At 39.4% G+C, this 18,791-nt stretch overlaps 1 long non-coding RNA gene across 1 annotated transcript in view; it reads left to right on the plus strand.

Moving 5' to 3' along the window:
- The window catches only part of LOC142839466 (uncharacterized), a 65,202-nt gene that overhangs the window by 36,883 nt on the left and 9,528 nt on the right, over nucleotides 1-18,791 (plus strand). The window contains exons 9-12 of the long non-coding RNA XR_012908760.1: nucleotides 2,930-3,142; nucleotides 7,990-8,202; nucleotides 13,050-13,262; nucleotides 18,111-18,323. This is a non-coding gene — a long non-coding RNA (uncharacterized LOC142839466). The remainder of the gene's footprint in view (nucleotides 1-2,929; nucleotides 3,143-7,989; nucleotides 8,203-13,049; nucleotides 13,263-18,110; nucleotides 18,324-18,791) is intronic.

Genomic DNA, 18,791 nt, shown 5'->3' on the forward strand with positions numbered 1-18,791 from the left:
TGCTTCCCACCTGGAAAATTAGAATATTGTACACATAATAAATAAATAAATATAAAAATTAGGATATTGTGTACATCATAAATCAATAAATATTTTTTAAAAATAAATAAAAATAAAAAAATAAACACCTCTTCTATACACAAAGGATAGAGAAGCAGAGGGAGAAACAAGAGAAACTTTGTATTTCACAACAGTGACAAACAGCATAAAGTAACTTGGGGTCACCATAACTGATAATGAAAAATCCATTTGATAAGACTTTAAGGCTTTGAAGAAAACCTGAAAAGGACCCAAAAATATTGAAAAATCTCCCAAGGTCTTGTAGGAGTAGGATCAACAAATATGGGAGCTACAGCAATGGCGATCTATAAATTTGATACATTACCCGTGAAAACGTAAAATAAATTTTTACAGACCTTGAGGAAACAACAATATTCAACTTTATAAAAAAAAAAAAAAAAACCAAAAAATGTCTTTTTTTTTTTTGAAAAACAGGGGAAAATACGCACAGTGATTTTTTGGGGGGGAAATGTGTGCGTGGTATTCCTGGATAATTCCTACTGGTTTGGGGCACGGATCATCTTATAGGGACCCGAAGAAAATTTAGGATTATTTCCTTTGAAAAACAGGATGAACCCACAGCCTCTCGTTTTCAGAAGCAAATTCTCTTCTCCAGAGTAACATTGCTTTTGAATTTCATTCGAGGTATTTCAAAAATATTTACCTTGAATTAAGTAATTCATTAATAAACAAATATCCTTTCTCGCCGCGGTTGCCACTCCTCACGACTCAAACCATGAAAAGATAACATGATAGCATAGAGTGTCACTATTCTCCGTGTATCTGTATTTTTGTACTTGATTTTAATTTAATTTTAATTGACTCACGAAGATCTGTCTGTCTCTGCCCTCCAGGCTTGTGCTACCACACCCAGCAACTCTCTTTATTCCTTATTTTTCGATTTTTACTTTAAGAACTTCAACTTTTAGCCTGCCCATATTTTTAACACATTGTAAATCATTTTAAAACTTTTCTTGGTGCTGAAGAGATGGCTCAGAGGTTAAGAGCACGGCCTGCTCTCCCAGAGGTCCTGGGTTCGAGTCCCTGCCACCTCATGGTGGCTCACAACCATCTGTGGTGGGTTCTGGCGCCCTCTGCTGGCGTGAGGGCATACACGCAGACAGAATACTGTATACATAATAAGTAAATATAAAATTAGAATATTGTATACATAATAAATAAATGTAAATATTAGAATATTGTATACATAATAAATAAATGTAAAAATTAGAATATTGTATACATAATAAATAAATGTAAAAATTAGAATATTTTATACATAATTAATAAATATAAAATTAGAATATTGTATACATATTAAATAAATAAATAAATATAAAGATTACATTATTGTATACATAATAAATATAAAAATTAGAATATTGTGTGCATAACAAATATATAAATTAGAATATTGTGTGCATAATAAATATATAAATTAGAATATTGTGTGCATAATAAATAAATATGAAAATTAGAATCTTGTGTACATTCTAAATCAATATCAAAATTAGAATACTGTATACATATTAAATAAATAAATATAAAGATTACAATATTGTATACATAATAAATATAAAAATTAGAATATTGTGTGCATAACAAATATATAAATTAGAATATTGTGTGCATAATAAATATATAAATTAGAATATTGTGTGCATGATAAATAAATATGAAAATCAGAATCTGTGTACATTCTAAATCAATATCAAAATTAGAATACTGTATACATATTAAATAAATATAAAAATTAGAATATTGTATACATAATAAATATAAAAATTAGAATATTGTGTGCATAATAAATATAAAATAAGAATATTGTATACATAATAAATATAAAATTAGAATATTGTATACTTAAAAAATAAATATGAAAATTAGAATATTGTGTACATTTTAAATAAATATAAAAATTAGAATATTGTATACATAATAGATACATATAAATAGTAGAATATTGTATGCATAATAAATACATGTAAAAATTACAATATTGTATAGATAATAAATAAATATACAATTAGAATATTGTGTGCATAATAAATAAATATAAAATTAGAATATTGTGTACAAATCGATAAATATTTTAAAAAAGAAAAGGATGGAGAAAAATTTGCCTTCCCAGTGCCTACACATATTAACGCTCAGCAAACTGGGAGATAAAAGTCGACTGCACTCCCACTGGGAACGCTCAACCGCACGAGCATGAGTCGATACGTTGTAAATGAAGCCTTGGAAATCACACGCAAGCGATTCCATAAATCTATAAAATACCATTCTACGGATTGCATTTTGCTATTTGACTCAAAAAAAGTTTTAATATTTATTTCATAATAAAAAAAAATAATAATGATGACGGAAAAAAAACACGCCAAACAGGTTTTCTTTATTTCTCACAAAACTTTATTGCCACGTGAACCCGAGTGCTAGAGTTTGTAGATTTTACTTTAGAAAGATTGTTTGAGTCAGCAAAGATATTTTTTGCCTAGATGGGGATCCCAAACAGCTCCTGAAATTAATTAATGAAATTAATTACCCGGGTGACAGAATGGGTTTAAAGAAATTAGGGGCACAGAAGGGAAAAAATTAAGAGAGACAGGGTAGGGACGCTTAACGATTTCCAAAAAAATTCATTTAATCAAAAATTCAAATAGCGACAAAGATTTGCAGAGTCCCAGAGAGTTAACAGCAGAAGCGGAAAGGGAAATGAAGACGGTTTAGGAAAAAATTACAGAAAAAACATGTAAATAGGGTGGATCCAAATCTTCGTGGTCTTCTATTCGTATTGCTTTCCTGAATTTCTCCTACAGGAATTTTAATTTTAATAATTTTAATTTTTAATTTTAAATTTAATTTAATCCAGAGGGAAGATGCTATTTTAGAATGACTCTTCTTAAGACAAAAACCAAGTAAAAAAAAACTGGATCAGACCGGATGCACCTGGATCAAACTGGATCAAACCAGTGTAGACAGGTTCAAAACCGGATCAAGCCTGATCAGACCGGATCAAACTGGTTCAAACTGGATCAAAGAATGAAAACTCACGGAGAAAAGATCTCTGGATTAATTATGAAAGGTAAACGGAGACTTTGTCAACGAGCAGGTAGAGGCCCAGCAGGGATTATTATATTTCTATTTCAATATCGATGAAATAAAAGACTGCTAGGAGTGGGCGGGGCTAGGGGTGGTGGTGGGGCCAGGGGTGGGCGGTGCTAGGAGTGGGCGTGGCTGGGGTTGGGAGCTGGCCAGGGGTGCGCAGTGCTAGGAGTTGGCCTGGCTTGGGTTTGGGGCGGGCCAGGTGTGAGGCATTGCTAGGTGTGGGCGGTGCTAGGAGTGGGCATGGCTAGGGTTGGTGGCGGGGCCAGGGGTGCGGCATTGCTAAGGGGTGGGCGGTGCTGTGATTGGGGTTTGCTTAGGGTTTGGGTTAGGCCTAAGGTTAGGGCGTGGCTAGGGGTGGGGCGGGGTGAGGGGAGCCACTCCACTACTCCGCAGGACTACATCTCCCAGGATTCCCCGTGACGACGATGTTGCCTGTAGTCAGCGATGGACTCGGTCCAGCAGGATGTCCCTGGCCTCAAAGGCTGGGCTCCTTCCTTCCTGCCTGCCCGCTGCTGTCTCCCATGATTCCCCGGCGCATCCATTTTGACTTAGTTAGGGATGGACTCGGTCCAGCAGGATGTCCCTGGCCTCAAAGGCCGGGCTCCTTCCTTCCTGCCTGCCCACTGCTATCTACCATGATTCCCCGGGGCGTCTATTTTGACTGTAGTCAGGGATGGACTCGGTCCGGCAGGATGTCCCTGCTGGGCAGGTAGAGGCCCAGCAGGGATTATTATATTTCTATTTCAATATCGATGAAATAAAAGACTGCTAGGAGTGGGCGGGGCCAGGGGTGGTGGCGGGGACAGGGGTGGGCGGGGCTAGGAGTGGGCGTGGCTGGGGTTGGGAGCTGGCCAGGGGTGCGCAGTGCTAGGAGTTGGCCTGGCTTGGGTTTGGGGCGGGCCAGGGGTGCAGCATTGCTAGGGGTGGACGTGGCCAGGGTTTGGGGCAGGGCCAGGGGTGCGGTAGAGCTATGGGGTGGGCGGTGCAAAAGTGGGCGTGGCTAGGCGTTGGGGCCAAGCCGGGTGTGTGGCATGGCTATGGGGTGGGCGGTGCTTGGAGTGGGGCGTGGCTAGGGCTGAAGCGGGGCCAGGTGTGAGGCATTGCTAGGTGTGGGCGGTGCTAGGAGTGGGCATGGCTAGGGCTGAAGCGGGGCCAGGGGTGCGGCATTGCTACCGGGTGGGCGGTGCTGTGATTGGGGCTTGCTTAGGGTTTGGTTTAGGCCTAAGGTTAGGGCGTGGCTAGGGGTGGGGCGGGGTGTGGGGAGCCACTCCACTACTCCGCAGGACTACATCTCCCATGATTCCACGTGACGACCATTTTGCCTGTAGTCAGCGACGATTCGGTCCAGAAGGATGTCCCTGGCCTCTAAGGCCGGGGTCCTCCCTTCCTGCCTGCCCGCTGCTGTGCGGGACTATGTCTCCCATGATTCCCCATGACAACCATGTTGCCTGTAGTCAGCGATGGACTCGGTCCAGCAGGATGTCCCTGGCCTCAAAGGCCGGGCTCCTCCCTTCCTGCCTGCCCGCTGCTATCTCCCATGATTCCCCGGGGCGTCCATTTTGACTGTAGTCAGGGATGGACTCGGTCCGGCACGATGTCCCTGGCCTCAAAGGCCGGGCTCCTTCCTTCCTGCCTGCCCGGTGCTCCGCGGGACTACATCTCCCATGATCCCCTGTGCCTGCCAATTTCCCCCACTTACAGCCCCCCCAACTGCTCTGCATCTATATTCAATCATCCGCCTATTTCATCGATGTTAATTAGATTCATATTTAAAACTAGTTAATATCATGGACGATTAATTATGTTGAATAATAAATAGATCGTTTGTATTCAATCAGTGCAGGCGGGGGGGGGGGGGAGTGGACAGAGCTCTGTGTCCCCGCGGCGCCGCATCTGCTTCCCACCTGGAAAATTAGAATATTGTACACATAATAAATAAATAAATATAAAAATTAGGATATTGTGTACATCATAAATCAATAAATATTTTTTAAAAATAAATAAAAATAAAAAAATAAACACCTCTTCTATACACAAAGGATAGAGAAGCAGAGGGAGAAACAAGAGAAACTTTGTATTTCACAACAGTGACAAACAGCATAAAGTAACTTGGGGTCACCATAACTGATAATGAAAAATCCATTTGATAAGACTTTAAGGCTTTGAAGAAAACCTGAAAAGGACCCAAAAATATTGAAAAATCTCCCAAGGTCTTGTAGGAGTAGGATCAACAAATATGGGAGCTACAGCAATGGCGATCTATAAATTTGATACATTACCCGTGAAAACGTAAAATAAATTTTTACAGACCTTGAGGAAACAACAATATTCAACTTTATAAAAAAAAAAAAAACCAAAAAATGTCTTTTTTTTTTTTTTGAAAAACAGGGGAAAATACGCACAGTGATTTTTTGGGGGGGAAATGTGTGCGTGGTATTCCTGGATAATTCCTACTGGTTTGGGGCACGGATCATCTTATAGGGACCCGAAGAAAATTTAGGATTATTTCCTTTGAAAAACAGGATGAACCCACAGCCTCTCGTTTTCAGAAGCAAATTCTCTTCTCCAGAGTAACATTGCTTTTGAATTTCATTCGAGGTATTTCAAAAATATTTACCTTGAATTAAGTAATTCATTAATAAACAAATATCCTTTCTCGCCGCGGTTGCCACTCCTCACGACTCAAACCATGAAAAGATAACATGATAGCATAGAGTGTCACTATTCTCCGTGTATCTGTATTTTTGTACTTGATTTTAATTTAATTTTAATTGACTCACGAAGATCTGTCTGTCTCTGCCCTCCAGGCTTGTGCTACCACACCCAGCAACGCTCTTTATTCCTTATTTTTCGATTTTTACTTTAAGAACTTCAACTTTTAGCCTGCCCATATTTTTAACACATTGTAAATCATTTTAAAACTTTTCTTGGTGCTGAAGAGATGGCTCAGAGGTTAAGAGCACGGCCTGCTCTCCCAGAGGTCCTGGGTTCGAGTCCCTGCCACCTCATGGTGGCTCACAACCATCTGTGGTGGGTTCTGGCGCCCTCTGCTGGCGTGAGGGCATACACGCAGACAGAATACTGTATACATAATAAGTAAATATAAAATTAGAATATTGTATACATAATAAATAAATGTAAATATTAGAATATTGTATACATAATAAATAAATGTAAAAATTAGAATATTGTATACATAATAAATAAATGTAAAAATTAGAATATTTTATACATAATTAATAAATATAAAATTAGAATATTGTATACATATTAAATAAATAAATAAATATAAAGATTACATTATTGTATACATAATAAATATAAAAATTAGAATATTGTGTGCATAACAAATATATAAATTAGAATATTGTGTGCATAATAAATATATAAATTAGAATATTGTGTGCATAATAAATAAATATGAAAATTAGAATCTTGTGTACATTCTAAATCAATATCAAAATTAGAATACTGTATACATATTAAATAAATAAATATAAAGATTACATTATTGTATACATAATAAATATAAAAATTAGAATATTGTGTGCATAACAAATATATAAATTAGAATATTGTGTGCATAATAAATATATAAATTAGAATATTGTGTGCATGATAAATAAATATGAAAATTAGAATCTGTGTACATTCTAAATCAATATCAAAATTAGAATACTGTATACATATTAAATAAATATAAAAATTAGAATATTGTATACATAATAAATATAAAAATTAGAATATTGTGTGCATAATAAATATAAAATAAGAATATTGTATACATAATAAATATAAAATTAGAATATTGTATACTTAAAAAATAAATATGAAAATTAGAATATTGTGTACATTTTAAATAAATATAAAAATTAGAATATTGTATACATAATAGATACATATAAATAGTAGAATATTGTATGCATAATAAATACATGTAAAAATTACAATATTGTATAGATAATAAATAAATATACAATTAGAATATTGTGTGCATAATAAATAAATATAAAATTAGAATATTGTGTACAAATCGATAAATATTTTAAAAAAGAAAAGGATGGAGAAAAATTTGCCTTCCCAGTGCCTACACATATTAACGCTCAGCAAACTGGGAGATAAAAGTCGACTGCACTCCCACTGGGAACGCTCAACCGCACGAGCATGAGTCGATACGTTGTAAATGAAGCCTTGGAAATCACACGCAAGCGATTCCATAAATCTATAAAATACCATTCTACGGATTGCATTTTGCTATTTGACTCAAAAAAAGTTTTAATATTTATTTCATAATAAAAAAAATAATAATGATGACGGAAAAAAAAAACACGCCAAACAGGTTTTCTTTATTTCTCACAAAACTTTATTGCCACGTGAACCCGAGTGCTAGAGTTTGTAGATTTTACTTTAGAAAGATTGTTTGAGTCAGCAAAGATATTTTTTGCCTAGATGGGGATCCCAAACAGCTCCTGAAATTAATTAATGAAATTAATTACCCGGGTGACAGAATGGGTTTAAAGAAATTAGGGGCACAGAAGGGAAAAAAATTAAGAGAGACAGGGTAGGGACGCTTAACGATTTCCAAAAAAATTCATTTAATCAAAAATTCAAATAGCGACAAAGATTTGCAGAGTCCCAGAGAGTTAACAGCAGAAGCGGAAAGGGAAATGAAGACGGTTTAGGAAAAAATTACAGAAAAAACATGTAAATAGGGTGGATCCAAATCTTCGTGGTCTTCTATTCGTATTGCTTTCCTGAATTTCTCCTACAGGAATTTTAATTTTAATAATTTTAATTTTTAATTTTAAATTTAATTTAATCCAGAGGGAAGATGCTATTTTAGAATGACTCTTCTTAAGACAAAAACCAAGTAAAAAAAAACTGGATCAGACCGGATGCACCTGGATCAAACTGGATCAAACCAGTGTAGACAGGTTCAAAACCGGATCAAGCCTGATCAGACCGGATCAAACTGGTTCAAACTGGATCAAAGAATGAAAACTCACGGAGAAAAGATCTCTGGATTAATTATGAAAGGTAAACGGAGACTTTGTCAACGAGCAGGTAGAGGCCCAGCAGGGATTATTATATTTCTATTTCAATATCGATGAAATAAAAGACTGCTAGGAGTGGGCGGGGCTAGGGGTGGTGGTGGGGCCAGGGGTGGGCGGTGCTAGGAGTGGGCGTGGCTGGGGTTGGGAGCTGGCCAGGGGTGCGCAGTGCTAGGAGTTGGCCTGGCTTGGGTTTGGGGCGGGCCAGGTGTGAGGCATTGCTAGGTGTGGGCGGTGCTAGGAGTGGGCATGGCTAGGGTTGGTGGCGGGGCCAGGGGTGCGGCATTGCTAAGGGGTGGGCGGTGCTGTGATTGGGGTTTGCTTAGGGTTTGGGTTAGGCCTAAGGTTAGGGCGTGGCTAGGGGTGGGGCGGGGTGAGGGGAGCCACTCCACTACTCCGCAGGACTACATCTCCCAGGATTCCCCGTGACGACGATGTTGCCTGTAGTCAGCGATGGACTCGGTCCAGCAGGATGTCCCTGGCCTCAAAGGCTGGGCTCCTTCCTTCCTGCCTGCCCGCTGCTGTCTCCCATGATTCCCCGGCGCATCCATTTTGACTTAGTTAGGGATGGACTCGGTCCAGCAGGATGTCCCTGGCCTCAAAGGCCGGGCTCCTTCCTTCCTGCCTGCCCACTGCTATCTACCATGATTCCCCGGGGCGTCTATTTTGACTGTAGTCAGGGATGGACTCGGTCCGGCAGGATGTCCCTGCTGGGCAGGTAGAGGCCCAGCAGGGATTATTATATTTCTATTTCAATATCGATGAAATAAAAGACTGCTAGGAGTGGGCGGGGCCAGGGGTGGTGGCGGGGACAGGGGTGGGCGGGGCTAGGAGTGGGCGTGGCTGGGGTTGGGAGCTGGCCAGGGGTGCGCAGTGCTAGGAGTTGGCCTGGCTTGGGTTTGGGGCGGGCCAGGGGTGCAGCATTGCTAGGGGTGGACGTGGCCAGGGTTTGGGGCAGGGCCAGGGGTGCGGTAGAGCTATGGGGTGGGCGGTGCAAAAGTGGGCGTGGCTAGGCGTTGGGGCCAAGCCGGGTGTGTGGCATGGCTATGGGGTGGGCGGTGCTTGGAGTGGGGCGTGGCTAGGGCTGAAGCGGGGCCAGGTGTGAGGCATTGCTAGGTGTGGGCGGTGCTAGGAGTGGGCATGGCTAGGGCTGAAGCGGGGCCAGGGGTGCGGCATTGCTACCGGGTGGGCGGTGCTGTGATTGGGGCTTGCTTAGGGTTTGGTTTAGGCCTAAGGTTAGGGCGTGGCTAGGGGTGGGGCGGGGTGTGGGGAGCCACTCCACTACTCCGCAGGACTACATCTCCCATGATTCCACGTGATGACCATTTTGCCTGTAGTCAGCGACGATTCGGTCCAGAAGGATGTCCCTGGCCTCTAAGGCCGGGGTCCTCCCTTCCTGCCTGCCCGCTGCTGTGCGGGACTATGTCTCCCATGATTCCCCATGACAACCATGTTGCCTGTAGTCAGCGATGGACTCGGTCCAGCAGGATGTCCCTGGCCTCAAAGGCCGGGCTCCTCCCTTCCTGCCTGCCCGCTGCTATCTCCCATGATTCCCCGGGGCGTCCATTTTGACTGTAGTCAGGGATGGACTCGGTCCGGCACGATGTCCCTGGCCTCAAAGGCCGGGCTCCTTCCTTCCTGCCTGCCCGGTGCTCCGCGGGACTACATCTCCCATGATCCCCTGTGCCTGCCAATTTCCCCCACTTACAGCCCCCCCAACTGCTCTGCATCTATATTCAATCATCCGCCTATTTCATCGATGTTAATTAGATTCATATTTAAAACTAGTTAATATCATGGACGATTAATTATGTTGAATAATAAATAGATCGTTTGTATTCAATCAGTGCAGGCGGGGGGGGGGGGGGAGTGGACAGAGCTCTGTGTCCCCGCGGCGCCGCATCTGCTTCCCACCTGGAAAATTAGAATATTGTACACATAATAAATAAATAAATATAAAAATTAGGATATTGTGTACATCATAAATCAATAAATATTTTTTAAAAATAAATAAAAATAAAAAAATAAACACCTCTTCTATACACAAAGGATAGAGAAGCAGAGGGAGAAACAAGAGAAACTTTGTATTTCACAACAGTGACAAACAGCATAAAGTAACTTGGGGTCACCATAACTGATAATGAAAAATCCATTTGATAAGACTTTAAGGCTTTGAAGAAAACCTGAAAAGGACCCAAAAATATTGAAAAATCTCCCAAGGTCTTGTAGGAGTAGGATCAACAAATATGGGAGCTACAGCAATGGCGATCTATAAATTTGATACATTACCCGTGAAAACGTAAAATAAATTTTTACAGACCTTGAGGAAACAACAATATTCAACTTTATAAAAAAAAAAAAAAAAACCAAAAAATGTCTTTTTTTTTTTTGAAAAACAGGGGAAAATACGCACAGTGATTTTTTGGGGGGGAAATGTGTGCGTGGTATTCCTGGATAATTCCTACTGGTTTGGGGCACGGATCATCTTATAGGGACCCGAAGAAAATTTAGGATTATTTCCTTTGAAAAACAGGATGAACCCACAGCCTCTCGTTTTCAGAAGCAAATTCTCTTCTCCAGAGTAACATTGCTTTTGAATTTCATTCGAGGTATTTCAAAAATATTTACCTTGAATTAAGTAATTCATTAATAAACAAATATCCTTTCTCGCCGCGGTTGCCACTCCTCACGACTCAAACCATGAAAAGATAACATGATAGCATAGAGTGTCACTATTCTCCGTGTATCTGTATTTTTGTACTTGATTTTAATTTAATTTTAATTGACTCACGAAGATCTGTCTGTCTCTGCCCTCCAGGCTTGTGCTACCACACCCAGCAACTCTCTTTATTCCTTATTTTTCGATTTTTACTTTAAGAACTTCAACTTTTAGCCTGCCCATATTTTTAACACATTGTAAATCATTTTAAAACTTTTCTTGGTGCTGAAGAGATGGCTCAGAGGTTAAGAGCACGGCCTGCTCTCCCAGAGGTCCTGGGTTCGAGTCCCTGCCACCTCATGGTGGCTCACAACCATCTGTGGTGGGTTCTGGCGCCCTCTGCTGGCGTGAGGGCATACACGCAGACAGAATACTGTATACATAATAAGTAAATATAAAATTAGAATATTGTATACATAATAAATAAATGTAAATATTAGAATATTGTATACATAATAAATAAATGTAAAAATTAGAATATTGTATACATAATAAATAAATGTAAAAATTAGAATATTTTATACATAATTAATAAATATAAAATTAGAATATTGTATACATATTAAATAAATAAATAAATATAAAGATTACATTATTGTATACATAATAAATATAAAAATTAGAATATTGTGTGCATAACAAATATATAAATTAGAATATTGTGTGCATAATAAATATATAAATTAGAATATTGTGTGCATAATAAATAAATATGAAAATTAGAATCTTGTGTACATTCTAAATCAATATCAAAATTAGAATACTGTATACATATTAAATAAATAAATATAAAGATTACAATATTGTATACATAATAAATATAAAAATTAGAATATTGTGTGCATAACAAATATATAAATTAGAATATTGTGTGCATAATAAATATATAAATTAGAATATTGTGTGCATGATAAATAAATATGAAAATTAGAATCTGTGTACATTCTAAATCAATATCAAAATTAGAATACTGTATACATATTAAATAAATATAAAAATTAGAATATTGTATACATAATAAATATAAAAATTAGAATATTGTGTGCATAATAAATATAAAATAAGAATATTGTATACATAATAAATATAAAATTAGAATATTGTATACTTAAAAAATAAATATGAAAATTAGAATATTGTGTACATTTTAAATAAATATAAAAATTAGAATATTGTATACATAATAGATACATATAAATAGTAGAATATTGTATGCATAATAAATACATGTAAAAATTACAATATTGTATAGATAATAAATAAATATACAATTAGAATATTGTGTGCATAATAAATAAATATAAAATTAGAATATTGTGTACAAATCGATAAATATTTTAAAAAAGAAAAGGATGGAGAAAAATTTGCCTTCCCAGTGCCTACACATATTAACGCTCAGCAAACTGGGAGATAAAAGTCGACTGCACTCCCACTGGGAACGCTCAACCGCACGAGCATGAGTCGATACGTTGTAAATGAAGCCTTGGAAATCACACGCAAGCGATTCCATAAATCTATAAAATACCATTCTACGGATTGCATTTTGCTATTTGACTCAAAAAAAGTTTTAATATTTATTTCATAATAAAAAAAAATAATAATGATGACGGAAAAAAAACACGCCAAACAGGTTTTCTTTATTTCTCACAAAACTTTATTGCCACGTGAACCCGAGTGCTAGAGTTTGTAGATTTTACTTTAGAAAGATTGTTTGAGTCAGCAAAGATATTTTTTGCCTAGATGGGGATCCCAAACAGCTCCTGAAATTAATTAATGAAATTAATTACCCGGGTGACAGAATGGGTTTAAAGAAATTAGGGGCACAGAAGGGAAAAAATTAAGAGAGACAGGGTAGGGACGCTTAACGATTTCCAAAAAAATTCATTTAATCAAAAATTCAAATAGCGACAAAGATTTGCAGAGTCCCAGAGAGTTAACAGCAGAAGCGGAAAGGGAAATGAAGACGGTTTAGGAAAAAATTACAGAAAAAACATGTAAATAGGGTGGATCCAAATCTTCGTGGTCTTCTATTCGTATTGCTTTCCTGAATTTCTCCTACAGGAATTTTAATTTTAATAATTTTAATTTTTAATTTTAAATTTAATTTAATCCAGAGGGAAGATGCTATTTTAGAATGACTCTTCTTAAGACAAAAACCAAGTAAAAAAAAACTGGATCAGACCGGATGCACCTGGATCAAACTGGATCAAACCAGTGTAGACAGGTTCAAAACCGGATCAAGCCTGATCAGACCGGATCAAACTGGTTCAAACTGGATCAAAGAATGAAAACTCACGGAGAAAAGATCTCTGGATTAATTATGAAAGGTAAACGGAGACTTTGTCAACGAGCAGGTAGAGGCCCAGCAGGGATTATTATATTTCTATTTCAATATCGATGAAATAAAAGACTGCTAGGAGTGGGCGGGGCTAGGGGTGGTGGTGGGGCCAGGGGTGGGCGGTGCTAGGAGTGGGCGTGGCTGGGGTTGGGAGCTGGCCAGGGGTGCGCAGTGCTAGGAGTTGGCCTGGCTTGGGTTTGGGGCGGGCCAGGTGTGAGGCATTGCTAGGTGTGGGCGGTGCTAGGAGTGGGCATGGCTAGGGTTGGTGGCGGGGCCAGGGGTGCGGCATTGCTAAGGGGTGGGCGGTGCTGTGATTGGGGTTTGCTTAGGGTTTGGGTTAGGCCTAAGGTTAGGGCGTGGCTAGGGGTGGGGCAGGGTGAGGGGAGCCACTCCACTACTCCGCAGGACTACATCTCCCAGGATTCCCCGTGACGACGATGTTGCCTGTAGTCAGCGATGGACTCGGTCCAGCAGGATGTCCCTGGCCTCAAAGGCTGGGCTCCTTCCTTCCTGCCTGCCCGCTGCTGTCTCCCATGATTCCCCGGCGCATCCATTTTGACTTAGTTAGGGATGGACTCGGTCCAGCAGGATGTCCCTGGCCTCAAAGGCCGGGCTCCTTCCTTCCTGCCTGCCCACTGCTATCTACCATGATTCCCCGGGGCGTCTATTTTGACTGTAGTCAGGGATGGACTCGGTCCGGCAGGATGTCCCTGCTGGGCAGGTAGAGGCCCAGCAGGGATTATTATATTTCTATTTCAATATCGATGAAATAAAAGACTGCTAGGAGTGGGCGGGGCCAGGGGTGGTGGCGGGGACAGGGGTGGGCGGGGCTAGGAGTGGGCGTGGCTGGGGTTGGGAGCTGGCCAGGGGTGCGCAGTGCTAGGAGTTGGCCTGGCTTGGGTTTGGGGCGGGCCAGGGGTGCAGCATTGCTAGGGGTGGACGTGGCCAGGGTTTGGGGCAGGGCCAGGGGTGCGGTAGAGCTATGGGGTGGGCGGTGCAAAAGTGGGCGTGGCTAGGCGTTGGGGCCAAGCCGGGTGTGTGGCATGGCTATGGGGTGGGCGGTGCTTGGAGTGGGGCGTGGCTAGGGCTGAAGCGGGGCCAGGTGTGAGGCATTGCTAGGTGTGGGCGGTGCTAGGAGTGGGCATGGCTAGGGCTGAAGCGGGGCCAGGGGTGCGGCATTGCTACCGGGTGGGCGGTGCTGTGATTGGGGCTTGCTTAGGGTTTGGTTTAGGCCTAAGGTTAGGGCGTGGCTAGGGGTGGGGCGGGGTGTGGGGAGCCACTCCACTACTCCGCAGGACTACATCTCCCATGATTCCACGTGACGACCATTTTGCCTGTAGTCAGCGACGATTCGGTCCAGAAGGATGTCCCTGGCCTCTAAGGCCGGGGTCCTCCCTTCCTGCCTGCCCGCTGCTGTGCGGGACTATGTCTCCCATGATTCCCCATGACAACCATGTTGCCTGTAGTCAGCGATGGACTCGGTCCAGCAGGATGTCCCTGGCCTCAAAGGCCGGGCTCCTCCCTTCCTGCCTGCCCGCTGCTATCTCCCATGATTCCCCGGGGCGTCCATTTTGACTGTAGTCAGGGATGGACTCGGTCCGGCACGATGTCCCTGGCCTCAAAGGCCGGGCTCCTTCCTTCCTGCCTGCCCGGTGCTCCGCGGGACTACATCTCCCATGATCCCCTGTGCCTGCCAATTTCCCCCACTTACAGCCCCCCCAACTGCTCTGCATCTATATTCAATCATCCGCCTATTTCATCGATGTTAATTAGATTCATATTTAAAACTAGTTAATATCATGGACGATTAATTATGTTGAATAATAAATAGATCGTTTGTATTCAATCAGTGCAGGCGGGGGGGGGGGGGGGGGAGTGGACAGAGCTCTGTGTCCCCGCGGCGCCGCATCTGCTTCCCACCTGGAAAATTAGAATATTGTACACATAATAAATAAATAAATATAAAAATTAGGATATTGTGTACATCATAAATCAATAAATATTTTTTAAAAATAAATAAAAATAAAAAAATAAACACCTCTTCTATACACAAAGGATAGAGAAGCAGAGGGAGAAACAAGAGAAACTTTGTATTTCACAACAGTGACAAACAGCATAAAGTAACTTGGGGTCACCATAACTGATAATGAAAAATCCATTTGATAAGACTTTAAGGCTTTGAAGAAAACCTGAAAAGGACCCAAAAATATTGAAAAATCTCCCAAGGTCTTGTAGGAGTAGGATCAACAAATATGGGAGCTACAGCAATGGCGATCTATAAATTTGATACATTACCCGTGAAAACGTAAAATAAATTTTTACAGACCTTGAGGAAACAACAATATTCAACTTTATAAAAAAAAAAAAAAACCAAAAAATGTCTTTTTTTTTTTTGAAAAACAGGGGAAAATACGCACAGTGATTTTTTGGGGGGGAAATGTGTGCGTGGTATTCCTGGATAATTCCTACTGGTTTGGGGCACGGATCATCTTATAGGGACCCGAAGAAAATTTAGGATTATTTCCTTTGAAAAACAGGATGAACCCACAGCCTCTCGTTTTCAGAAGCAAATTCTCTTCTCCAGAGTAACATTGCTTTTGAATTTCATTCGAGGTATTTCAAAAATATTTACCTTGAATTAAGTAATTCATTAATAAACAAATATCCTTTCTCGCCGCGGTTGCCACTCCTCACGACTCAAACCATGAAAAGATAACATGATAGCATAGAGTGTCACTATTCTCCGTGTATCTGTATTTTTGTACTTGATTTTAATTTAATTTTAATTGACTCACGAAGATCTGTCTGTCTCTGCCCTCCAGGCTTGTGCTACCACACCCAGCAACTCTCTTTATTCCTTATTTTTCGATTTTTACTTTAAGAACTTCAACTTTTAGCCTGCCCATATTTTTAACACATTGTAAATCATTTTAAAACTTTTCTTGGTGCTGAAGAGATGGCTCAGAGGTTAAGAGCACGGCCTGCTCTCCCAGAGGTCCTGGGTTCGAGTCCCTGCCACCTCATGGTGGCTCACAACCATCTGTGGTGGGTTCTGGCGCCCTCTGCTGGCGTGAGGGCATACACGCAGACAGAATACTGTATACATAATAAGTAAATATAAAATTAGAATATTGTATACATAATAAATAAATGTAAATATTAGAATATTGTATACATAATAAATAAATGTAAAAATTAGAATATTGTATACATAATAAATAAATGTAAAAATTAGAATATTTTATACATAATTAATAAATATAAAATTAGAATATTGTATACATATTAAATAAATAAATAAATATAAAGATTACATTATTGTATACATAATAAATATAAAAATTAGAATATTGTGTGCATAACAAATATATAAATTAGAATATTGTGTGCATAATAAATATATAAATTAGAATATTGTGTGCATAATAAATAAATATGAAAATTAGAATCTTGTGTACATTCTAAATCAATATCAAAATTAGAATACTGTATACATATTAAATAAATAAATATAAAGATTACAATATTGTATACATAATAAATATAAAAATTAGAATATTGTGTGCATAACAAATATATAAATTAGAATATTGTGTGCATAATAAATATATAAATTAGAATATTGTGTGCATGATAAATAAATATGAAAATTAGAATCTGTGTACATTCTAAATCAATATCAAAATTAGAATACTGTATACATATTAAATAAATATAAAAATTAGAATATTGTATACATAATAAATATAAAAATTAGAATATTGTGTGCATAATAAATATAAAATAAGAATATTGTATACATAATAAATATAAAATTAGAATATTGTATACTTAAAAAATAAATATGAAAATTAGAATATTGTGTACATTTTAAATAAATATAAAAATTAGAATATTGTATACATAATAGATACATATAAATAGTAGAATATTGTATGCATAATAAATACATGTAAAAATTACAATATTGTATAGATAATAAATAAATATACAATTAGAATATTGTGTGCATAATAAATAAATATAAAATTAGAATATTGTGTACAAATCGATAAATATTTTAAAAAAGAAAAGGATGGAGAAAAATTTGCCTTCCCAGTGCCTACACATATTAACGCTCAGCAAACTGGGAGATAAAAGTCGACTGCACTCCCACTGGGAACGCTCAACCGCACGAGCATGAGTCGATACGTTGTAAATGAAGCCTTGGAAATCACACGCAAGCGATTCCATAAATCTATAAAATACCATTCTACGGATTGCATTTTGCTATTTGACTCAAAAAAAGTTTTAATATTTATTTCATAATAAAAAAAAATAATAATGATGACGGAAAAAAAACACGCCAAACAGGTTTTCTTTATTTCTCACAAAACTTTATTGCCACGTGAACCCGAGTGCTAGAGTTTGTAGATTTTACTTTAGAAAGATTGTTTGAGTCAGCAAAGATATTTTTTGCCTAGATGGGGATCCCAAACAGCTCCTGAAATTAATTAATGAAATTAATTACCCGGGTGACAGAATGGGTTTAAAGAAATTAGGGGCACAGAAGGGAAAAAATTAAGAGAGACAGGGTAGGGACGCTTAACGATTTCCAAAAAAATTCATTTAATCAAAAATTCAAATAGCGACAAAGATTTGCAGAGTCCCAGAGAGTTAACAGCAGAAGCGGAAAGGGAAATGAAGACGGTTTAGGAAAAAATTACAGAAAAAACATGTAAATAGGGTGGATCCAAATCTTCGTGGTCTTCTATTCGTATTGCTTTCCTGAATTTCTCCTACAGGAATTTTAATTTTAATAATTTTAATTTTTAATTTTAAATTTAATTTAATCCAGAGGGAAGATGCTATTTTAGAATGACTCTTCTTAAGACAAAAACCAAGTAAAAAAAAACTGGATCAGACCGGATGCACCTGGATCAAACTGGATCAAACCAGTGTAGACAGGTTCAAAACCGGATCAAGCCTGATCAGACCGGATCAAACTGGTTCAAACTGGATCAAAGAATGAAAACTCACGGAGAAAAGATCTCTGGATTAATTATGAAAGGTAAACGGAGACTTTGTCAACGAGCAGGTAGAGGCCCAGCAGGGATTATTATATTTCTATTTCAATATCGATGAATTAAAAAACTGCTAGGAGTGGGCGGGGCTAGGGGTGGTGGTGGGGCCAGGGGTGGGCGGTGCTAGGAGTGGGCGTGGCTGGGGTTGGGAGCTGGCCAGGGGTGCGCAGTGCTAGGAGTTGGCCTGGCTTGGGTTTGGGGCGGGCCAGGTGTGAGGCATTGCTAGGTGTGGGCGGTGCTAGGAGTGGGCATGGCTAGGGTTGGTGGCGGGGCCAGGGGTGCGGCATTGCTAAGGGGTGGGCGGTGCTGTGATTGGGGTTTGCTTAGGGTTTGGGTTAGGCCTAAGGTTAGGGCGTGGCTAGGGGTGGGGCGGGGTGAGGGGAGCCACTCCACTACTCCGCAGGACTACATCTCCCAGGATTCCCCGTGACGACGATGTTGCCTGTAGTCAGCGA

Source organism: Microtus pennsylvanicus, chromosome 21 (assembly GCF_037038515.1).
Source record: "Microtus pennsylvanicus isolate mMicPen1 chromosome 21, mMicPen1.hap1, whole genome shotgun sequence".
Lineage (NCBI taxonomy): Eukaryota > Metazoa > Chordata > Mammalia > Rodentia > Cricetidae > Microtus > Microtus pennsylvanicus.